The sequence below is a fragment of the Bos taurus genome, chromosome 5, assembly GCF_002263795.3.
Source record: "Bos taurus isolate L1 Dominette 01449 registration number 42190680 breed Hereford chromosome 5, ARS-UCD2.0, whole genome shotgun sequence".
In the NCBI taxonomy this organism is placed as follows: Eukaryota; Metazoa; Chordata; class Mammalia; order Artiodactyla; family Bovidae; genus Bos; species Bos taurus.
This window is the reverse complement of record NC_037332.1, coordinates 94,207,247-94,233,092: the sequence shown is the minus strand read 5'-3', so window position 1 is coordinate 94,233,092 and position 25,846 is coordinate 94,207,247. Positions and strand designations below refer to the sequence as shown.

General features: G+C 39.6%; 1 protein-coding gene across 4 annotated transcripts in view; it reads right to left on the bottom strand.

Moving 5' to 3' along the window:
• The window catches only part of EPS8 (epidermal growth factor receptor pathway substrate 8), a 196,218-nt gene that overhangs the window by 88,489 nt on the left and 81,883 nt on the right, over window positions 1-25,846 (bottom strand). The gene's annotated exons all lie outside the window — the stretch shown is intronic.

Genomic DNA, 25,846 nt, shown 5'->3' with positions numbered 1-25,846 from the left:
AAGCACAGTAAAGAGTTCAAGAGAGCTAGATTAGGGGTGAGTCTACAGAACAAAACCTCCCTCAAAGGACTAAATCAAAGAAGGCAAGATAAAGGCCTTTAGAAATGTATGGTACAGTGCGGGAGAGACATGAAAAGGATCATTTATGATACAATGTGGCAAGCAGAGCGCAGAAGACTAGGTGAGCCCCTCCTATTGAGAAGGGGAGGGCATTCAGATCCTAAAAGCCTTCCGGTCTTCAGTTCGTGATGTATGAACCAGGTAAACCACAAGAGAAAAGGGAAGAGTGAAGGTAAGAGTCAGCTTCATACAGTTAGGAAACCACCAGAATATTGCTGCAGAATAACTTGAAGAGGGAAGGCGTAAGGCGGAATGAAGCTGGAGATACGATGAGAATGAGCACCACAGAAGGCAAAGTTACATGTACATCTATTTGGTTAGACCCAAGTTCAGTTCGCGGAGAAGGCAATGGCACCCCACTCCAGTACTCCTGCCCGGAAAATCCCATGGACGGAGGAGCCTGGTAGGCTGCAGTCCATGGGGTCACACAGAGTCGGACATGACTGAGTGACTTCACTTTCACTTTTCACTTTCATGCATTGGAGAAGGAAATGGCAACCCACTCCAGTGTTCTTGCCTGGGGAATCCCAGGGACGGGGGAGCCTGGTGGGCTGCCGTCTATGGGGTCACACAGAGTCGGACATGACTGCAGTGACTTAGCAGCAGCAGCAGCAGCAAGTTCAGTTCATCGTGTCTGTGCAATTGCCACTAACAGTACACCGGGGTTAAATTTCCTTTTTTGTACACTCTTTTCTCTTCATTAATAATTATCTTACCCTTGGCCCTTAGTTCTCCTATGTACTTTTATTAGTTTCATTCCTTTACTCTCCACCATAAGTGGTGGTCTCCTTTCAGCACATTTAAACACCATCTAGACTATCCTTTTCCTCTTTCTGTGGGCATTTCTCTCTGATCTCTATATATTCCTACCATGATCAGAACTGATGACTCTCTAAGCCTCCAGCAGGCTTTCATCGTGGTACCCAAATTCAACATCTTCCCCTTCATTAGCCTCATCTTTCTCCTATCTTAGATCCTTGTTTCCTGGATCCCAACTTTCCCACTTTCTTAAAGTTGTTTTTTTTTTTTTTTTAAAATCTTGGAAAAGCACATACTTCTGGAACTTTCTGAGAAAGAGTATGATGAGAAAGGTAATTTCTGAAGCTTTATGTAACTGTAAATGTGTTTAGTCTGCTTTCATAGATGATCAATAGTTTGTCTCAGTTTCAAATTTCATACTGCAAATTATTTTTGCCCTGTAATTTTGAAGGCATTATTCTTGTGTCTTCACTGTTTTTCCTGAGATGACAAGGGTCATTCTCAGTATTCTATAAGGGCCTATTTTTTTTTTCTTTCTGCAAGTTCTGGAATTTGGCGATCTTCAGATTTTCTCCCCTGATGTTTTCATGAATACATCAGTGTAGGAGTGTTTTTTACAATTTAATATATTAGAAATTCAATAAGCCTTTTAAATTTGAAAATCATTTTCCTTAAATTCTAGTAAATTTTGAGTTATTTCTTGCACAGTTTCTTCACTACATTTTTTAAAATTTTCTTTAGAAAAAAAAAAGCTTATTATTCAGAATAGGACCTCTTGGATGGAGTCTCTAATTTTCTTGTCTATTCGCTTTTGTTTTCCATTTCCTGTTAGTTTGTTCTACTTTTTGAGTGGCTTCCTCAACTTTATCTTCAAAATACATTTTAATTTCTCATTGTCCTTCATCAATTTTTAATTTTCAGGAGTACATTTTCATGCCCTACATGTTTCTTTCCTTAAAGCACCTCTTCTTATTTCCTAATTGCAGTGTATTCTTTGATATTTCTGAGAATATTAACAACAGTATTTTAAACTTTTATTCGCCCTTGTCTTTGTTTCTGTCAATTTCCCTGTTTAATCTAGGTTTGTTTTGGTCTTCGGATTTCTTCAAATGTCTGGTGATCACTGGTTGTTCCTCACCTTAAAGATGGAGCACTAAAAAGCTGACTGCCAAGTCTGTGTCAATGGGTGGGTCTTGTTAACAGGTGGGCTTCAATGCAGAGTGATCTGGCTGGGCTGTTCCACTTGGAGACCCCAACTATTAATACCTATAAGTCCTCTGCACAAATGGATCAGAGTCTTCAAAGAAGCATCTTCTGGTTTCATATCTATAGAATACATATCTGACTTCCAAAATTTGGGGGAGGAACTGAAATACCCTGAGGGTGTCTCACTACTTATTAAGTATTGCACTTAGTCCTCTACCCTCCATCTGTGCCTTGGTGTCTCCCACTCAAGAGTTCTCCACTTCACACTCTCCAGGGAGTAAACTTCTAGTCCTACTGGACAGTAGGGAGGCACCTGGGGTCCAAGTTCTCTTGAAACACACTGCCACCTCTTCCTCCTGTTTTCACCTTACCCTCACTGCTGAGCCTTTCTGATGTGAACCTCAATGTCTCTCCCTAGAGGCTAGGGTTTCAGTTTCTCAGGATGTGTAGGCTAGTTACAATCATTTCTGGATTTTCCAGGGTCCCTTGGGCTTACCAAGTTTCTGCATTTTTAAAATCGCTTCACTGTCATCTTTTTTGGAAGAAGCGGAATAAATGTAGTGCTTAATCTGCTTCTGGGAAATAGACGGGGAAACAGTGGAAACAGTGTCAGACTTTATTTTGGGGGGCTCCAAAATCACTGCAGATGGTGACTGCAGCCATGAAATTAAAGGACGCTTACTCCTTAGAAGGAAAGTTATGACCAACCTAGATAGCATATTCAAAAGCAGACATATTACTTTGTAAACAAAGGTCCATCTAGTCAAGGCTATGGGTTTTCCAGTGGTCATGTATGGATGTGACTGACAGTTGGACTGTGAAGAAAGCTGAGTGCCAAAGAATTGATGCTTTTGAACTGCAGTGTTGGAGAAGACTCTTGAGAGTCCCTTGGACTGCAAGGAGATCCAACCAGTCCATCCTAAAGATCAGTCCTGGGTGTTCCTTAGAAGGACTGATGTTGAAGCTGAAACTCCAATACCTTGGCCACCTCATGCGAAGAGTTGATTCATTGGAAAAGACTCTGATGCTGGGAGGGATTGGGGGCAGGAGGAAAAAGGGACGACAGGGGATGAGATGGCTGGATGGCATCACTGACTCGATGGACATGAGTCTGGGTAAACTCTGGGAGTTGGTGATGGACCGGGAGGCCTGGTGTGCTGCAATTCATGGGGTCGCAAAGAGTCGGACATGACTGAGCGACTGAACTGAACTGAATCTGCTTCTCTAATGTATTGTTTAAAATCAAAAATGTCATCTTTATTACTATTAAGTTGTACCTAAGAACACGGCTTGTATATAAAATTAGATAGCTCATGGAAATTTGCTATATAATGTAGCAAGTTCAAATCAGGTGCTCTGTGACAACCTCAAGGGGTGGGATGGGTTAAGAGGCAGGAGGGAGATTCAAGAGGGAGGGGAGATAAGTATACCTATGGCTGATACATGTTGATGTATGGCAGAAACTGAAACAATATGGTAAAGCAATTGTCCTTCAATTAAAAAGAAATTTAAAAAAATTTTTAAAGGAACATGGCTTGACTTGTGGTTTCTTACCATATCCTAAAATGTGTTTTCTCCCTTTTTAAAATTTTTTATTATTTTTTCTATTATTTTTCAAATTCTTTTCTTATTTAGGATATTACATATCTAATATATTTTCATGGCCTAAAAATGGACAGATATCTGTTAATGAAAAACTTAGGAGAAAAATTCAAGTCACCTCTAATATGAACTTGAGAAGTTAAGGTGGCTACGAAATATGAGTACAAGTTTATACTAAAAATAAAAGTACCATAAAAGTCAGAGTAAAAGCACACACACACACAAAAATGAAGGTAATTCACTTTACAAAAAGTCAGCTGATATTTTGGTAGTATACAATTAACTGCCTGTTATTTTTGTAGCAACAAATGCTATTTTCAATTTCCAGGAAAGAAACATTATAATATGTAAAAGTGAGGCAATATCTCTAGCTAAATCAGGTATTATTGTTAACGAAAAATGCTGTAACTATTTTTCCAGAAATTAAATCATAGCACAACAGAGTTAGGTTTCTAAATGAAACCTGAAATTTATCCTTAAGTAAATAACCATTAATTTACTCATTTTAATTAAACAGATTTTTAAATAGTTTTTCCCAAAGAGATGCCTTTTAAAATAAATGTATCTGGGAGCAAATTCTTTGTGAGCTCCCCTCAAACAAGTCAAGAGATATCTGTGCATTCATTTTAAAATTCAAGTTGCCTATAAAAAAATAGAGTGAAGCTTTCTTTTCTTCAGAGATTAGATATTTTTATAGTCATAAAAATTAAAGGAAGAAAATTTAAGTCCCATGGGAAAAATTTTTAAATCAAGGCTATGAAATTTCATACTTAAAAGACAGTAAACATAACCTTTGACTATAGACAGTACTACTTTTAAAAAACATCTGCCAAATTATAACAAAATGGACATTTTCAAAAACAGACATATATCTGTTTACTATTGTAAAAAAAATAATGCTCATTTATTAAGCACTTTAGGATGTCAGCCACTGTGCCAGGCACTATTTGTACATTATCTTACTAAATTCTTACCACCTTATGAGGTTATAAGAGTTTTATTATCCCTATTTTAATAGGAAATCTGGGACCTACAAAAGTTACAAGTAAAGGTAACTCGGCCATGACAGCTGTGTGCCACCACTAAGAATTGACTGCCAGTCATACTTTTAACCACTGTTGTACACTTTCATTTAACTAATGACAAATCTGGTATTTTGAAGCTGGCTGGGGCTACGTCAACACTCATGAATTAAAAGCCAAAATGACCTTTTAAATAATTACTCAAACAAGATTCATCCAATGTTTTTCGGCACAAGTCAATAACAGTACTCATTCATGCATTTGCTCCTTCACATGGATTTACTAATAACCATTCCATAGTTCCTGGTGCTCAAGATAAACACTGTTAAATAAAACTTCCAGCATTGATGAAAAAGAACAATATCATCACCATTCAGTGTAGTAGCTGGGCACAAGTATTAAACACCTGAAGTGTAGCTAGTACTACTGAAGGTGAAGGTGAAGGTGAAGTCGTTCAGTCGTGTCCAACTCTTTGCGACCCCATGGACTGTAGCCTACCAGGCTCCTCTGTCCACGGGATTCTCCAGGCAAGAATACTGGAGTGGGTTACCATTTCCTTCTCCAGGGGATCTTCCCAACCCAGGGATAGAACCCAGGTCTCCCGCATTGGAGGCAGATGCTTTAACCTCTGAGCCACCTTTTAATTTTACTAAATTTAATTTAGTGGTGCTTCTTCATGTGGTGCTTATAATCTAGTGGGAAAGCCAGAATGAAATAAGTAAAGTAACAAATATAGTAATATATCATTTGTTAATTACTTAGAAGAAAAAGAACAGAAAAGGTGGAGGACAGAGGAGGCCGGTGTGCAACAGTCCCTGGGATCATGAACAGTCAGACATGACTGAGCAACTGAACAACAACTTATAAATCTATAAAGTCAGATTGAGTCAAACCTAGCTACAAAATTCTGACAAGGATGGGACTGAGAGATTCATTCTGAAAATGTTATTTCAGGATTTCATCACTTAAAACCTAGGATAATTAGTGTAACTTTAAAACAAAGAATTTATGCATGTTTTTGAAAGTGCTTTCAGTGTTTCAAAAGCGATGAACAGAAACAATGCCCTGTTGGCAAATACATGCAAAAATAACTCTGAATGATAATGCTGTTTTTTTTTTAACCCTATTCCAGGTAACAATCTGAATTTAAACTAAACAAAATAAAAGATAATAGGAAAGAAGAATTGAAAAAACTAAAGTAGGAAATTAAAAGACACTTGCTCCTTGGAAGGAAAGCTATGACAAACCTAGACAGCATATTAAAAAGCAGATATATCACTTTGCCAGCAAAGGTCTGTATAGTCAAAGCTATAGTTTTCCCAGTAGTTGTGTACAGATGTGAGAGTTGGACCATAAAGAAGGCTGAGCACCGAAGAATTGATGCTTCTGAATTGTGGTGCTGGAGAAGATTCTTGAGAGTCCCTTGGACAGCAGGAGATCAAAGCTGTAAATCCTAAAGGAAACCAACCCTAAATACTCATTGGAAGGACTAATGCTAAAGTGGAAGCTCCAATACTTCAGGCACCTGATGCGAAGAGTTGACTCATTAGAAAAAAAAAAAAAAAAAAACCTTGATGCTGGGAAAGATCGAAGGCAAAAGGAGAAGAGGGCAGCAGAGGATGAGATGGATGGCATCACTTGCTCAATGAAAATGAATCTGTGCAAACTCCAGGACACAGTGGGCTTCCCTGGTGGCTCAACTGGTAAAGAATCCGCCTGCAATGTGGGAGACCTGGGTTCAATCCCTGGGTTGGGAAGATCCCCTGGAGAAGGGAAAGGCTACCCACTCCAGTATTCTGGCCTGGAGAATTCCATGGACTGTATAGTCCATGGGGTCACAAGGAGTCGGACACAACGGAGCAACTTTCACTTTCCGGGACATAGGGGAGGACAGGGAAGGCTGGCATGCCACAGTTTATGGAGTCACAGAGTTGGACACGAATTAGAAACTGAACAACAAAGGCAGTAAAATCTACAAAATGGTAACTGAAAGTACTTCAAATTTAAGAGCCCAGGAAATGAGAGAGAAACAAATGCACTATTATTACTACTTGGCCAGAAATGGAAGTTTTTATAGCGACATGTCCACTACTGGGCCACAGTCAATTTATAAATCAAAAAACAAAAATATTTTCCAGGTATTAAATTCTGGATTTGAGCACTTGGAACAGAAATAGAGCAAACACAACTCTCCAGTGAATTAATAAGTGAAAAAAGGTGTTTGGGTCAGCCTGGGAAGGGAGAATCACTTCAGGCTGTCATGTTCCTGGATCACATTGTGTGGATTTTTGTTTGTGAGGTGAAGATAGATCTGTTTGGGGAAGCAGGCTATTTGAGGTCTAAAGGAAGTAGAAATTTGAAGAGGGAATTATCACAAGGCTGGTAATGCCACATTTGCATTTCTTTCTTTCCATTCCCATAGTTTCCAACTCTGAGCAACTGGGAAATGGGCCCACAGGCTGAGGGAGTTAGAAAAAATGGGGAGGAGCATGACTGGATGTCATTAAAAGGCAGCACTCATAACAAGCACAAGTTTATTTTAATATTTCTAAATAGCCCCCAAATTGATTCCAGCTCTTTAGTAAATAAAGTTGATATTGTTTAGCTAGCATAATTGCTGTTCCCCTGTTTAAGCCCAATGATTTTATAGGTCAATGCACTAAGAGAACTAAACTGCTACTGTAATAGTAGTGATGGAACAAAGAGGAAGAGAAGCGGCGGCAGCAGCACTAACAGTCTGAGAGCATGATGTGCCAGTCACAACTCTGAGCGCTTTGTATCTATTTACTTTCTTTTCATTGTCACTTCAAACTTACAAGGTAGGGACCATTACTATGCTCGCAGTACTCATGAGTTAGGCTAGGTTCAGTTCAGTTCAGTTCAGTCGCTCAGTCGTGTCCAACTCTTTGCGACCCCATGAATCGCAGCACGCCAGGCCTCCCTGTCCATCACCAACTCCTGGAGTTCACTCAGACTCACATCCATCGAGTCGGTGATGCCATCCAGCCATCTCATCCTCTCTCATCCCCTTCTCCTCCTGCCCCCAATCCCTCCCAGCATCAGAGTCTTTTCCAATGAGTCAACTCTTCGCATGAGGTGGCCAAAGTACTGGAGTTTCAGTTTTAGCATCATTCCTTCCAAAGAACACCCAGGACCGATCTCCTTCAGAATGGACTGGTTGGATCACCTTGCAGTCTAAGGGACTCTCAAGAGTCTTCTCCAACACCACAGTTTAAAAGCATCAATTCTTCCTCGCTCAGCTTTCTCCAACAGAGTTAAATAACATGCCAATGTCACTAAGTAGTTATCTAAATAGGAATCTTTAAAAAAAGCAGGAAGTAGGAATCTAAAAAAATACATACAAATGAACTTATTTATAAAACAGAAACAGACTCACAGACCTAGACAAACTTATGGTTCCCAAAGGGGAAAGGGTAGCAAGGGATAAACTGGGGATTTGGGATTAACAGGTACATACTGCTATACATAAACTACATAGCCAACAAGGACCTACTATACAGCACAGGGAATGTTATTCAGTATCTTGTAATAAACTGTAACAGAAAACAATCTGAAAAGAAGAAATATATATATATATATATATAATATATATTATATATACAATATATACAAATGTATAACTGAAACACTTTGCTGTACATCTGAAACACTATAAATCAACTATGCTTCAATTTAAAAAAATTTTTAAGTTAATAAGCAGTAGACACGGAATAAATTCAGCCACTCTACCACAGAGAGGAAAATAATGGTCAGAGGGTTGTTTTTCACCTGAATTCACATAGCATCTAAATAGAATTAAAGTGATTATTTTTTCTTTTGCTATAAATTTATTGCAAATGAGTTGTGTACATTTGTATAGAAAAGAACAGTCTAGTTTACTTATAAAGAAGAAAGAAAAGGTCTGGATTCTGGATATTCACAAAGTAGAGGCAGGAGATAGTTAGGACTATTAGAAATCGTATCAAGACAAAGGCAAAGACAGTACCAGGATAAAAACAATGGACCCTAGAACTTCAATAGGATCACAAAATTCTAAAAGGGCATGACATCACCTTGATTTCTGTTTAGCAAAGTCTATGCCTATCGTGGGCTTCCCTAGTTGCTCAGATGGTAAAGCATCCTCCTGCAATGAAGGAGACCTGGGTTCGATCCCTGAGTCGAGAAGATCCCCTAGAGAAGGAAATGGCAACATACTCCAGGATCCTTGCCTGGAAAATTCCATGGACAGAAGAGCCTGGCAGGCTACAGTCCATGGGGTTGCAAAGAGTTGAACACAACTGAGAAACTAACACACACACACACACACCTATTACAGAGTCTTTCTCTGAGAACATAGTCCCACCTGCATAACTGCAATCAATAAAGCCAGAATTGACTTTTACATCCAACTTTGAAGCAATGTATGTTTTTATAAACATGGGGACATAAGAATTAATATGAAAGATAGATACCAAAAAGTGCCCCCCAAAAAGCTTTATGAAACTGTAGAGATATTCCATTTTTCCTCTATGAAACATACATAGTGGGCACTTTTCCTCCAACTTCTGTGGAGGAAGTTCCTTCATCTCTCAGGAACTTCCACAAATCAGCTTAAATACATGTGCTGCTTTTTCTAACAATTTTATTTACTTTTACTGAAGTCAATGGGAAAAGAGCTAACAGCTGCTAAGTGTCAGCATAGCTTAAACTCAGCAACCTCTTCTAAGGATTACAAAATATTACTCTCCAAGGGGAAAAAGGTGATTGTTTCTGATAACATGCATTTTCTTATATTTGGTATTATCTCTTAAGTAATTCTTAAACTCCATGTATTTGTGTCATGTAAGCACTAAAAAGGGCTTCCCTGGTGGCTCAGCGCTAAAGAATCTGCCTGCAATGCAGGAGACACAGGCTCAATCCCTGGGTGGGGAAGATCCCCTGGACAAGAAAATGGCAAACCACTCCACTATTCTTGTCTGAAAAACCCCATGGACAGAGGAACCCAGCGGGCTACAGTCCATGCGGGTGCAGAGTCAGACACGACTGAGCATGCATGCAGTGCGCTGCACCAAGATTAGAAAGAACCCATCCATACTATGTCTCGCTTTGCTAATACTATTCCTAACTCTGTGCCCTTGGACATGTCACATAAACTTATAGTTTCTTAATTAGTACCCAGGTGGCTCAGTGGTAAAGGATCTGTCTGCCAATGCAGGAGACACAGATATGGGTTCGACCCCTAGGTCAGGAAGATTCCCCTGGAGGAGGAAAGGGCAACCCGCTCCAGTATTCTTGCCTAGGAAATTCCATGGACAGAGGAGCCTGGTGGGCTACTGTAACACGGGGTCACAAAAAGTCGGACAAAACTGACTGTGCACACACACACACACACACACACACACACACACACAAGCTGGAAGCTAGGGTATCTCCAAGAGCTCTTTGCAGCTCTAAGGTCTGGTGTATTAGCTTGATGACATCAGTGACAAAAGCTAGCTCATTAGCTCAGTTACCTGCTTCTTGTCATACAAAGTTACCTACACAGACCATCTGACAGAATACAGAAAGACAGTTGTTTTCTCATTGGTGGAGGGTGTGGTCCTTACATAAGTAACTTTGAGGACTGGCTGAACTCTACCCTCATAAACCCCAAACCTGACTATGAAGAAAGCATGTGACATGAGGAATGTTGTCCTTTTTTTTTCTTTATAATTTAGCTGCAAAGATACCCTGGGGATAGCACGTAGCAGCACGTAGTAGCATATGAACTAGTTAGCCAGGAAGAATACAATGCATCTCCCCGCTTTCTTAGCAATTGAACTGTTTCATTCTAGGATGCTGAAATGGAATTTTTTTAAACAAGTCTTTGCATTTGGTGAGATATGAGAAAGGGGCTACCCTGATAGCTCAGCTGGTAAGAAACCACCTGCAATGTGGGAGACCTGGGTTTGACCCCTGGGTTGGGAAGATCCCCTGGAGAAGGGAAAGGCTAGCACGTAGCAGCACATAGTAGCATACGGACTAGTTAGCCGGGAAGAATACAATGCATTTGCTGGCTCTCTTATGAATGGAACTGCTTCGTTCCAGGATGCTGAAATGCAAAATTTTTTAAACACGCCTTTGCATTCAATGAGATATGAGACTCGGCATTTATACAAGAGTGATGCTTAACCTCAACTGCCACTGTTGACACCTCCAGGAGGGTTGTTTTGTCAAGAGCCATGTGCCTGCTTCCCTGCCATGAAGGAAATAGGATGAAACTTGAGTGGCATGCTCCAGTAACAACTGTATGTGCCAAGACAGAAAATCAAAGACTCCGCTGATCAAGGCTCAAGTGCTTAGGATGGAAAAAAAAAAGAAAAATGACCAACTGTCCATCAACTAAGTGGACAAATGATCCACAGTATGGATCACCTCTGTCCACATGTGATCCCTAAACATATTTCATGGCCCTTGCAAACTTTACAGAGACTCAAATGATGATAATCTCCTTTTAGAAAATAGAGATGACCCAGTTGCTGCTCTCCAAGAAGATGGGTGAGCAAGCTTGCCCAGGGGCAATTTTCTAACATCCAAAACCCATTTTCCTATTCCTAAAAATTAACAATAATAATGCTTCTGCCAGGAAGGAAAATGCTTTGAGGGTACTTTTTTCCCCTAGAGCCACTGGAAACAATAAAACTTACTGAGTATGCATGAGTATTAAGTCGCTTCAGTCGTGTCCAACTCTAAGACTTCACGGACTGTAGCCTGCCAGGCTCCTGTCTGTGGGATTCTCCAGGCAAGAATACTGGAGTGGGTTGCCATGCCACCCTCTAGAGGATTTTCCCAACCCAGGGACTGAACCCCTCCCTATCTGCTACATCTCCTGAACTGGTAGGCAGGTTTTGTGTTGTTTTTTTTTTACCACTAGCGCCACCTGGGAAGCCCAGTGAGTATAGTCCAATGCTTTCACTGTGGTCTTGTGAAAGAAAGTGAGAGTCGCTCAGTCGAGTCCAACTCTTTGCAACCCCATTGACTATACAGTCCATGGAATTCTCCAGGCCAGAATACTGGAGTGGGTAGCCTATCCTTTCTCCAGGGGATCTTCCTGACCCAGGAATTGAAGTGAGGTCTCCTTCATTGCAGGCAGATTCTTTACCAACTGAGCTATCAGGGAAGCCCGTGGTATTGTGAGAGAACTAACAACAACAACAAAAAATTATGAAGATAGGCAGCCCTGAACTAATTAATTTTATCTGCATACCCCCTATTTTATTTATTATTTTTAGACTTTTTATTGGGGTATAGCTGATTAATAATATTGTGATAGTTTCAGGCAAACGGCGAGGCAACTCAGCCATACACATATATGTATCCATTCTCCCCCAAACTCCCCTCCCATGTAGGCTAGGGAGTCCTGAGTTTAAATCCTGATATTCTATTTCTCTGTGATCTTGGACAAATCATTATCCTCTCTAAGCCTCTGTTTACTTATCTATCAAATGAGGATAAGACTGTCGTAAGGATTATAAAAAGCCACAGGTCCCTTGAGATCCATATCTGTATCTACGTCTATCATCTCCTTTATTTTCCTGAAGAAGTTATTTAGGAGAAAAATAGAGATGGAGACCCTTTCTTTAAATACTGTTTCTAAAAAATGAAATTCACTGAGGCAAAATCCAGTTTCAGTCAATCAAATAGGACACAAGAGAAATATATGATACAAAAATAAAGGATGTTACCCACTACATTTGCACACACACAAAAAGAAAATTCCTTATCTCACCTTTCAAGACCAGGAAGAGTTTGCCCGGAGTCATCTCTCCAGGCTTCCACATTCTCATAGGCTCTGCCACCTATAAAGCTTCACTAGAACCACAGGCTCTTCTGGGTATTCTTGCACTGGTTAACCTACAGGCTTCTGCTCCTACCCTGAAAGCCCCAACCCACTACTTTGTACCAACCATCCAGCAATTGCTCAATTCCTAGTTCTTTCTTTCTTAAGGTTTTCCTGACTAACTCAACATTAGCAACAGCTAGTCAACTGCCAGTCAACAGTGGGCAATTACTTATCATGTTTAACATTTTTTAGTGTAGCTTGGAAGAACCTCTCTGATATTTCTTGGGAAATCTGACATTGCTCTGGGGTGTGGCAAACTCGTACAGTTTTTAGCAAAATAATTTCAGTAACTAAGCATGTGCTGCTGCTGTTAAGTCACTTCAGTCGTGTCCAACTCTGTGTGACCCCATAGACGGCCTCCCACCAGGCTCCCCTGTCCCTGGGATTCTCCAGGCAAGAACACTGGAGTGGGTTGCCATTTCCTTCTCCAATGCATGAAAGTGAAAGTGAAGTCGCTCAGTTGTGTCCAACTCTTGGCGATCCCATGGATGGCAGCCTACCAGGCTCCTCCATCCATGGGATTTTCCAGGCAAGAGTACTGGAGTGGGGTGCCATTGCCTTCTCCAAGCATGTGCTACAGAAAGCTTATATATGCATGCTAAAAAAATAACACATAGAATTTTAGTGACCAAAGTGGATACTATTAGCAATAGAAATGTCCTCCATGATCGACACAGATGACCGACCACGTGACACAAATGACTCCCATCTAAAGAAAATTTGATACAAAATAGAAACAAATTTAGAAAATACAGAATTGGAATAAAATTTTTTTTAAAGAATTTATTTAGCAGAATTTCTACAGTCACAATTAGATAAGACCCTCAGTGTTGACTGAGCGGAAACACCAATGAAAGCCTGCTGCTGGCATGGGCATGTACAAGCGATTTTAACATCTGATCTGAAAAGCAGAAGTTTGGGTAAAAGTGCGCCTATTTATATCAAGGAGGTTCAGAACTGACTCAGAGGAAAAAGTATAATCCTCTGACTAAACAAGACCACTTCCTGAAACACCCAATGTTTTTCTTGGAAGCAAGGATATACAAGTGCCATTTCTCTCAAACACTGATTAAACAAAATTGAAGTCTAACACAAAACAGAAGACATATATTTTCCAAAGCCAACCAGGTTTCAAAGTGGAGACCATTCCATAAACATATATTATCTGGTCATGAAAGGGAGGACTTTAAATACAGTCAAGAATGGATAATTCAAGGTATACTATAATGAATAAACCACTAAGTACCTACACATATCCCTCTTTATACCAAAATCTCTTAATGGTGAAGAAACACTATGATTTTCATCCACAAAATTAACTAATGTCTTTCGCTTAAAACAACCTAATTTTTTCCTTTTCTCTTCTCTGAATCACCTGTGTGTCCAATATTTAATGTGTTCAGTCATTTCAGTCGTGTCCAGCTCTTTGTGACCCTCTGAACTATAGCCTGTCTGGCTCCTCTGTCCATGGATTCTCCAGGCAAGAATACTGGAGTGGGTAGCCATTCCCTTCTCCAGGGGATCTTCCCAACCCAGAGATCAAATCCATGCCTCCTGCGTCTAATACATTGAAGTCAAATTCTTTATCCACTGAGCCACTAGGGAAGCCCAATATTTAATAATAATTTACAAAAACAATAGGTAATACGTAAGTGCTTGTATGTGTCAAGTCTTGTTATAATTCTTGGCATGCATTAATTTACTTGACAACCACAACTCCTCCAAGAGGAGTTGCTGTCTCTATTCTACAGAGGAGGAGACTGAGGCACAAAACAATATAGTACCTTGGCCAGTACCATACAGTGAGTGTATGATTAAGCCCCTAACCCAGGCAGACCTATGTAAGAGCCCAAATTCCCAGTTTCTGTGCTCAGTCTGTGTGTGTGATACCCTTGCCCATTATAAAGTTGCTAAAACTTAAAAACACTTAAACACACACACATACAATGACACATATATACATCTGTATTGAGCAGGCTTTCCAGGGGGTACAGTGGTAAAGAATCTGTCTGCCAATGCAGGAGACACAGGATCGACCCCTGATTTGGGAAGATCCCCTGGAGGAGGAAATGGCAACCCAATTCAGTATTCTTGCCTGGGAAATCCCATGGACAGAGGATCCTGGAGGGATACAGTCCATGGGGTCACAAAAGAGTCAGACACGACTGAGCAACTGAGCACAGGGGACATGTGTATAAACATTTCATATTTACGTAATCCAAGCTGAAATCTATGCATGCCCATCTATGTGACCATCATATCAATAGCATTTGGGTACCACTAATACCAAGTCCTTTGATCGAGAAGAACAATTACTTAGATAAACTTTGAAACATTCCACTGGTCCAGATACCCTGATGTCAGTCTCACTTGTTTTTCAGTCCCAAAATGTTGGAAACATCTCACGGGACTGCAAAAACACCACAGTGATATTGCCCTGGACAAGACCCTTGGGGGAGAAAAATACACATAACATTTCCTTCTTCAAAATAACAAGCAATTAAACTGAGTTTTGCTGTTTGCTTCCTCTTGAGTAATCTAGACTGGAAAGGGTTCAAATATCTGACTCTTGCAGTATTTTGCTTCCAGGAAAAGATAATCCTTTAAATATGCCACGTTTGCTAGTAAGTGTTCGCTCCTACCTATAACTGATTCATAGAAACCAGGTTAAATATTAAATGACTCCCTATTTCTAGTTCTAAAGACTTGAAAAATAAATTCTTAGTTAGCTAAGGAGGCAGAAAACACACTTTGGAACAAGTCACACCACCCTGACCTTTGGATGATTAAGGGGAAATTTAAAAGGAGAGGATTTATCCCAGAAGGGTGAGGTCCTTAAAGCAGCAGCCTCAGGAAGTATATCGCCAGTGTGAATACCACTGTGGAGGTGCTGAAAATTCAGGGGTGCTCCTAGAAGCCTGCCTGCCTAGTGTGATTTGAGGGTTAACATAGAGTCCTCTTGTTACCTTAAATGATATCATTTACCCAAGGGACAGAGGGAATGAAATTCTTATCACTGGGGACTTACTCTTTTAAATTAAGCATTTTTATCCCTAGGAACCATGATTAAAATACAAACACCTCTGGGAATAATAATGTATTACGTTATCAACACTTAAGTATAACTTATCAGATACATCTCCTAAGATAGGAGGAAACCAGGGTAATGTGAGAATGTTACTGATGAGGTCAGTATGCCCAAAAATGTAAGAAATCTGCACAGAAATGGAGCCGTAGCAAACTGAAGGAAAATGTGCGTGCTTCTCACATGGAACTCTGCTCAATGTTATGTGGCAGCCTGGATGGAAGAGAAGTTTGGGGGAGAATAAATACATGAATATGTATGGCTGAGTCCCTTCTCTGGTCATCTGAAACTATCACAACATTGTTAATTGGCTATACTTCAACACAAAATTAAAAAAAAAAGTTTAAGAAGCTAAAAAACAATTGCCCGCTTGATACTTTTGCCTATGGTAAAATATATTTAGCTATTAATAACTGCTAAAATTATGAAAAAAGATTTCAGCTTACAGATGGAATGATTACTTATTAGAGGCAAACATCCCATACAGTGAGCAAAATCCTGCAAGAAATTCTCTCAGTGTTTCTGTTTCCATCTACCAGGAGTTAGGGCTTCCCTGGTAGCTCAGCTGGTAAAGAATCTGCCTGCAATGCAGGAGACTCCAGTCTGATATCTGGGTCAGAAAGATCTCCTAGAGAAGGGATAGGTTACCCACTCTAGTATTCATGGGCTTCCCCGGTGGCTCAGCTGGTAACGAACCCATCTGCAATGTGGGAGACCTGGGTTCGATCCCTGGGTTGGGAAGATCCCCTGGAGAAGGGCATGGCAACCCACTCCATTATTCTTGCCTGGAGAATCCTCGTGGACAGAGGAGCCTGGCGGGCAACAGTCCAAGGGACCACAAAGAGTTGGACACGACCAAGTGACTAAGCATAGCTCTAGGGGTTGGGCTTCACATCAGGGCTTCACATCTCTCTTTGGACATATGCAAAGAGATAATTACAATGCAACTTAGTAAATGCTACTGTCTTGGTATAAACGATGTACTATGAAACCATCAACCTAGGAAAGCTGGCAGTAGTTTTCATCTGGGAAGAGACAGTAGAACCAGATGTGAAAGACAACAGGAGTGCGTCTATCAGCACGAGTACCAGTAGGAAACAACATTCTAGGCATATGCAAAGCATGGTACGTGGAAAAAGGCAAGTTTTAGGGAATAGTGAGATAATCCAATGTATCTGTGATACAGGGTATGTAAAAGATGACGTGGCAGAGAAAAGTGTGACACCAGATTGTGAGGGGCCTTGTAGACCATGTAAAGAAATTTAGACTCAGTTTTTATGGAAACAGTAAACCAGTGACGGGAGTAACAGTCATATTACTAATTTTAATGAAATAACTATAGCGGCATTCTGGAGGGTAGATTAGATTAAGAAGCAAAGTTAGCTAATTTTGAGATAATTTTATCTGTTTCTTTCATTCCTGTGGGACTCTCCCCAATTATATTCTGCTCTACATATTTTTTAAAAAAATTAAGACTCACCTATGTCATTCTCATAATGTCTTCAAACTTCTAAATTCCCCAAGGAGAAGCAGAAAGATAGTTTAATTAATTTAAAATGTGCTTACCAACAACCTTTAAGGACACGGCTCATATTTTCTAGAGTTATTAGTTACATAAGAAACCCAAGGGAGCTATATTCATCCTATTTAAGAAAAGTCCACTTTAAAAATGCAGAGACTAGGAGTTTCTGGTGGCCTAGTGGTTAGGATTCTAGGCTTTCACTATCATGGCCCAGGTTCAAACTTTGGTCAGGGAACCGAGATCCTACAAGCAACGCAGTGTGGGTGAAAAGAAAAAATCCAGAGACCTAAAGATTGCTTTTTGGTTTTGGGGTTTCTTTAACAATTAAACTTATTTATTTTTAATTGAAGGATAACTGCTTTGCAATATTGTGTTGGTTTCTGCCAAACATCAACATGAATCACTTTTTGTTTTTTGTTTTTAATTTAAAGTATTCCTTTAATGGTATGGCCATTGTGGAAAATGATGGGCAGGTCCCCCAAAAAATTAAACACAGAAGTACCACATGTTCCAGAAATTCCACTTTTGGGTGCAGACCCAGAACTGAAAGCAGGAACTCTGATACTTGTAAACTCATACTCAAAGCAGCATTATCCACAACAGCCAAAGGATGGAAGCAGGCCAGGTATCCATCAATAGATGAATAGATAATTAGGATTTGGTCTATACATACAGTGGAACATTATTGAGCCTTTCAAAGAAATTCTGATGCATGCTACAACACAGATGAGGCTTGAGCCATTAGGCCAAGTAAAATAAGCCAAAGATCAAATACTGTATGATTCTACTTACATGAGGTACCTAGAGTTGTCAAAGTCATGAACCTAGAAAGGAGAATGGTGGTTTCCAGGAGCTGGTGTGGGACAAAAAGCTGATGATTAGTTAAACTCTAATGAGTATGGAACCATTTGTGAAGATATAAAAGTTGCAAAGATGGATGGTAGGGACAGTTGCACAACAAAGTGAATGCACTTAATACCCAAGAATTGATAAGAAAGAAGATTTAAATAGTGAAGTGAAGAAAGCACCCTCATGACTGCATGCTAAGTCAAATCAATCATGTCCAACTCTTTGCAACCCCATGGACTGCAGCCTGCCAGGCTCCTCTATCTATGGGATTCTCCAGGCAAGAATACTGGAGTGCGTTGCCATTGTCTTCTCCAGGGGATCTTCCCAAGCCAGGGATCGAACCTGGGTCTCCTTCACTGCAGGCAGATTCTTTACTATCTGAGCTACCGGGAAGCCACTGTATGTTATATATATATTTTTTTTCATGATAATAAAAAATGTAAGTGAGGGATGAATAAACCACTGAGTGTTTGCAAGCCAATCAGGTGTGGCTGCCTGAAATGCTGTATCTTACTACAGCTGCCTCTGTCATGAGGACATACCAGACGCATCAAGGATTTCTGTGGCAAACACACACAGATTAAAACCATCCTTCCAACCCTTTGTGTGTATGTGTTCACATAGATATATTGATATACGTGGGTATATATACATATTTTGTTGTTGTTGTCTTCGTTGTTAAATCATGTTCAACTCTTTGCAACCCCATGGACTGTAGCCTGCCAGGCTCCTCTGTCCATGGGATTCTCCAGGCAAGAATACTGGAGTGGGTTGCTATTTCTGTCTCCAGGGGATCTTCCGACCCATACATGTTTTAATTTGAACTAAATTAGATTATCATATATCCTACTTTAATAAAGATCAAGAGATATAATCCCTAATTTGCAAAAGCAATAAGCTAAACTGTGTTTGGGGGAGAAAAAAAGAGCACTAATCCAGTTTCATCAACTCTCGATTTCTCTCTAACCATATCTGGCAGCCATTCTTAAATGCCATTTCTCAGTGACCCATAATTTTTTCATTACTCAAATGAAGTAGGATTCTATGTCCCACCCCCACATACCAATCTCACAGTATATTAATGGGATAAACTAAGACAATGTATATATAATATATATACATATATAATTATTTTAACATAGAAAATGATTTGGAATAGATACGCTATTTTACAAATGGGTCATTTGACGTATGATCAAATGGCTCAAACAATGTTTTTAAATTCCTCTGCATTTTTTACTTTTTAAGTGAGTGCTCAAATAATCTAATATGCATACAAACTTTGAGGCAAACATCCACTGAACAAAATAAAATACATCAGTATTCCTAAGGGGGTAAGTATATAAATATACAGATATAGAGAGAGAGATATATATAGTATATACATATATATATATCAGCGTGCTCCGTCACTCAGTCATGTCTGACTCTTTGCAGCCCCATGGACTATAGCCGGCCAGGCTCCTCTATCCATGGAATTTTCCAGGCAAGAATACTGCAGTGAGTTGCCATTTCCTACTCCAGGGGATCTTCCCAACCCAGGGATCAAACCCACATCTCCTGCATCTCCTGCACTGGCATCACCTGGAAAGTCCCACATTGTACATATAATATATACTTTTTCAATAAGATGGCTTCCAAGGTCAAACTTTTAAAGTAATAAGATTTAGATTTTGCTTTCATTATTAATAAGCTCATTATTAAGTCCCATACCAAATATCAAAAGGAATTACAAAATTACACTAATAAAAGTTAAGACTCATTTTAAAGGATAAGAAACAAGTCTGTAATTTTAACAAAGCTATCATTAACTTGATGTATTATGGTAAATCAATTGTTAACTGCAGGAGTTAGTCCCTGGAAATAAGCCAGGTGACACTGACAATATCTAACTCAAATATTTTAATACTTAAGAAAGAATGTGTTTCAAAAAAAAAAAAAAAAGAGTTTTCCACAAGTCATTTCTCCCAACATACATCTGAAAAGCTTATATTCATCAGAGGGCATGGGTTGTCTTTTTTTCCTTGCTGATCAAAATGAACTCACAACTCTGAGAAAGCATCCCCCCCATCTGCCAGACAGTATTTCTCTTTTTGTAAGGAAATAGACTTTTGACATCCAGTATGAAATTCCTCAAATTTAACATTAAATCCCATCAACTAAAGTTCACTAAAGTTTAAGCTTAAAGCACAGACATGTTTATTATTAAATTCTTGTATAATCAGCTATATATGAATTGCTTTTTACCACTTACGGCTCTTTTCAACTCAAAATTAACTTTTCAGAATAACTGAAATGTTTTCTTTCCTTCTGTCTTCAAGTCCCATTCTCCTTCCCACTTAAGTGACCTTCTCTTACCTTAATTGTAGTAAACCCCTATTTCACCTCTATTTTATAGTAAATATCTTATAAAACATTCCTTCCAAATCCGCTGCAACTGTAGTTCACCCCCTTGGGAAATATCCAATTCTCTCCCCTTCTCTTTCTCCTTTATAAATTCCTCAATGCACTCAACCTGAAGTGATATTATCTCAGTTTAGAAGTTCAAATTTGATTTTGAAGAAATAAGTTCTACAAAGAGGAAGTGCTTCAGTATTTAACTTCTTAATTAAACCTTTAAGCCTGATTATCACATGTTACTTGGTCACCCAGTGATCACCCAGAGAACCTGGGCTCATGTGTTCTAGGACAGAACACCCTCCCCCTCAGCTTGTTATTTTTGGCAAAGTAGCTATATTCGTTCTATCTCAGAGTTAGTCCTAGCGTTGTCATAATGCCAATTCACTTCTCCTGCTTAGGAACTGATCTGGCTGAAGTGGTCTACATTCCTTTTTCCTGCCTGTCAGGATCCATTCAGATACTTAACAGCAGTTAAGAAGGTTTGGAAAAGCTGGGCTGCCAGTGGCCTAGAGTAACCTGGGATTACCAACAGTCCAAGGACGTGAATGTAATTAGGTGAGCTACAGAGAGGAGGGCAGTAGGCTACATCCAGGCAATCCCTGGACTCAAAATTACGCCATGAATTTCCCAGAAAAATATCTATTCAGTCTTTGTCCCTTCAGTAAATCTTGCTGAGAGCTTCCTTTGTGCCAGCAGGTATGTCCGAGGCTGGATATATACAATGATGAACAAACAGATACAATTCCTCTTCTGAGTCAACAGGAGACAGTGGATGCCTTTGATCATCTCTTGAATATGCCAAGCTCTTTCCATCCTCAAGGCCTAGAACTCTATGTCTGGAATAACCATCCTCTTTGTCTTTGACTGCCTAAATCCTGTGCGTGCGGGCTCAGTCGCTCAGTTGTATCCAACTCTTTGTGACCCTATGGACTGTAGCCTGCCAGGCTTCTCTGTCCATGGGATTCTCCAGGCAAGAATACTGGATTGGGTTATCATGCCTCCTCCAGGGGATCCTCCTGTCTCAGGGATCGAATCTGTGTCTCCTGCATTGGCAGGCAGATTCTTTACCATTGAAGCCACCTAGAAAGCCCCTAAATCCTGTGTCTCAATTTAAATAAGCCTCTCGAGAACTATTCCTCTGACCCTTCCAATCTGTATTAGATCCTTTATTGCATGTTTTCATTACACCCTGAAGTCTTCCTCATAAAACTTTATCATTAGACACACAGGCCAATATTTGTTTGATAATCTGTTTTTCAATGATAAACTGCTATGTGGTAGAATCTCTATTGAAGCAGAACATACTTTTCTATTTTGAACTTTATATTGAGAATATTTTAAGCTTTATCTTTCTTTTAGGTGAATATTAAGTTTTTAACATGAGGCTTGAATTCTCTGTTCTTTACATTTTCTTTATAACTCCTTTCCAAAAATCTTATTTCAGGTGCAATTTTTATAATTAAAATTACACAATTCTCGCCAGCCTGCATGGGAGGGGAGTTTGGGAGAGAATGCTGCTGCTGCTGCCCCTAAGTCGCTTCAGTCGTGTCCAGCTCTATGCGACCCCATGGACTGCAGCCTACCAGGCTCCTCCATCCATGGGATTTTCCAGGCAAGAACACTGGAGTGGGTTGCCATTTCCTTCTCCAATGCATGAAAGTGGAAAGTCAAAGTGAAGTCGCTCAGTCGCGTCCGACTCTCAGCGACCCCGTGGACTGCAGCCTACCAGGCTCCTCCATCCATAGGATTTTCCAGGCAAGAGTACTGGAGTGGGGTGCCATTGCCTTCTCCCTTGGGAGAGAATGGATACATATATATGTATGGCTGAGTCTCTTCGCTGTTCACCTTGAACTATGACAACATTGTTAATCAGCTATATCCTAATAAAAAATTAAAAGTTTAAAGTTTTGGGGAAAAGTCACACAATTCTGCAACCAATTCTATTTTTTTGTGTACACAATTTACATTTTTTTCAATATTTTAGATATTAGCTAAAATTACTAAAATTATTCATATCTGATATCTAGATATTTTCAAGTCAGCATTCTGAACAGACAATACTCAATTTTTACGAACAAATTTTCTCTACCATGTTCTTATGTGGAGAAACCCAGACAAATATGAATCCCACTACTTAATAAATGTCAAGGTTTATTTAGCCTCTAGGAGCCTGGTGTCCTTATCTGTAAGTGTAAAATCTTTCACAGGTATGAGAAATAAATACAAAGTCCCTAGTAAAATACTATACTACATATCAATTCCTTCCTCCATGAAGGGAAAAAAAAAGTCTGTGAAATATACCAGGTTCTGTTACCTACTCTGATTTCCTGAAAGAAGACAAATCTGACTTTTTCTGCTTTATAGTCTATACTTCAGGGCAGGGTTGAAATTTTACTGTAAAGAGCCAGGTTGTAACTATTTGAGGTTTCTGGGTCACATGTGGTGTCTGTCAAATTCTTTGTGTTTATTTTTAATAATCTACAAAAAATGTGAAAATAATTCTTGGCTAGTAGAAAGAAAACCCTGGACACAGTTTGCTAGCCCCATGCTCTAAATTTATAGATGCTCATTAATCCTCATCTCATTATCTGTGTAATATTAGGCTCTTTAATACTTAACTGAAAAATTTCTCTACTATTTATCAACTCTTCAGTTTAATAAACACTAATTAACACATACATATGCAAAGTGCTATCAGGCAACTGATTACCTAAAGAAAAAGAGATACATCTCATGTTATTAAAAAGAAGTACAAATAAGGCCTTTTGAAGCTTTTCTCTATTGTCACTTCTCTCTTTCCTTTTTTTTTTCCCCCTGAGCCTACTACTAATCTGGATTTACAGCATATACGTTCATGACCTCAGGTTTCTCTTCCCATAATCCTGAATTGAAATTGGTGCTAGCTTGAGCTCCTTGATGAGAATCTGATTAGGCTTCTTGTATCACAGTGCTGGGCTTCCCTGATGGCTCAGTGGTAAAGAATCTGCCTGCCAAACAGGCAAATTCAATCTCTAGCTTGAATTCAATCTAGAATTCAATTGGTTCAATCTCTAGATCAAGGAAGAGTTCCTGGAGAAGGGAATGGCTACCCACTCCAGAATTCTTGCCTGGAGAATCCTATGGACAGAGGAGTCTGGCAGGCTACAGTCCATGGAGTCGCAAAGAGTCAGATATGACTTAGAGACTCAACAACAACCACAGAGTTGGGGTCCCCCCACTGCCCATCCCTCCTCAGGCTCTCTCCTTTCAATTCTGATACACTTTTATAAATTCACCTTTCTCCCTCCAGCTTCCAAAACAATAATTTCTTCCTCTCTTCCCTATTTCAGCTCACCTGATTCCTAGTTGTCCAATTTTTGTCCCTTTTCATGAAAAATCCCAATGGAAAAAACTCTGAATTCCATGCCAGAATGAGTTGTTACTGCTCTGCCTCTGAGAATCTGTGCAATTTCTTAGCCTGAGGACCTCTGATTCTTTATCTATCACAGGGGTTAAAAGACAGCCTGTGATGCCAATCAGATGCAGTTAAGGCCAGAGAAAATAACACAGCTGGAGTTTTTGTTTATAAAGTACTCTAAGAGACCTCTGAGATCTCTGGTTCAGAAGTCAGATGTGATTCAAGATATGGCTCTGCCATTTATGTTATGAATTAATGGCCTTGGGTAAGTTAACTAACCCCTCTAAACCTTATCTTTCTTCATCTATAAAATGAAGACATCTATTTATAAGGTTTTGTGAGGGCTGCATGGCTTAATCCATACCCAGCACTCATTATAGTGCTGGGCATATAGTAAAGGCTGACAAAAAGTTAAACATAATTATTATCTAAGGGTAAATCAGGGATTCCCTGATCTTTTAGGTTACCTTCCCAGTCTCTACATACTTCTGAGCATATCTATTTATTTCCACAGGTAAATTTATGCCTTTTTTTTTATGACACTGGTTAAACAAGTTCTCTGGCATTTTTCTATGTTGCACTGTGCTCCTCTTACAGGGATTTTTTTTTTTTTTTTTTAAATGTCTCTCACCATTCAAAGAGAGGGGAGAAGGAGGACAGAAATGAAGGAAGGAAAGAGAGAGAACTCTCAGTTCACATTCTGTATGTTATCAATTAGTACAGTCAGTTTGGTTATAATGTGGCATATGTGTTCCTGAAAAATTGTGATGCTATGCAAAATCACACCATGAAAAGCACAGAACTGAGGGGAGAAAATAGCCGTCAGTGATACATAAAAAAGAAAAGACCCTAGCACAGGTTTTCAAATGTTAAATGGCTAAAAAATAAATAAAAACGATAATAAACGTGGTACCTTACTTTGCAAAAGACCTGAAGTTTGCTTGTGGAATTGGGTGTTCAAGGACTGTGGCTTGTGAGTTCATTGTGCAATGGTGGAAGAAGGCTTATCTGAAATTGGAGGGTTATGAATCAAGACATAGGTGGTCATGGCTCATGATATGCAGTGAAGTCAGGGAGCTGTGGGGCAGCAGAGGTGTATGCATGGGTATTTTGTCAATTTCTATGTGGCTCTCAGTTCAGCTAGGTGAAATGCCCTGTGTTCACCAACTAGGTGAAAATAAAGTAAAATCAGGCACAATAAATGTGAAATCTACATTCTACTCAAATTGCTCCCTAACATCAATGCTGTAGGAATAAAATTTCATTTTCAAAACAAGCACGGTAGCTGAACTGACTGTATTTATCTCCAAACTGTGAACTCCTGAAAAACATTCCCAGAAATATAATCACTATTTTCAAAGTCTGTGTTGCCCTTCAATTTCCTACCAGCCCAAAGCCTTTACCAAGAAGTCATTCTTTCCTCGTCAGTATTGAGCTACTACACAAAATCTAAAATATTTAACTGCATCTTTGTTTCTTCAGCCTTCCCAGCTATGGAGAGCTCTGATTCAGACAGCCACGCTATATGTGTTTACATATCTAAACAGTCCTGTCCCCAAAGGTGTCCACTCAACAGAGAATAAAAAGGCCTGCTAGTCAATAACTCACTGCCATGGCGTGACATTTACTCAGTTGTCAAATATTTACAGTGAGAATCTACTAAGTACATAAAAGCATAGGAGTTATAAGATGAAACCACATCCTACACTGCTATATTTAAAATGATAACCAACAAGTCCTATTGTACACATAGGGAACTCTGCTCAATGTTATCTGGCAGCCTGGATGGGAGGGAAGGTCGGGGGAGAATGGATACATGTATATGTATGACTGAGTCCCTTCACCGTCCACCTGAAGCTATAACAACATAGTTAATTGGCTATCAGTTTACTTCAGTTGCTCAGTTGTGTCCGACTCTGCAACCCCATGGACTGTATACTCCAATACAAAATAAAAAGTTCAAAAAAAGAAAAAGATGAAGCCACATCCAACCCATCATAGT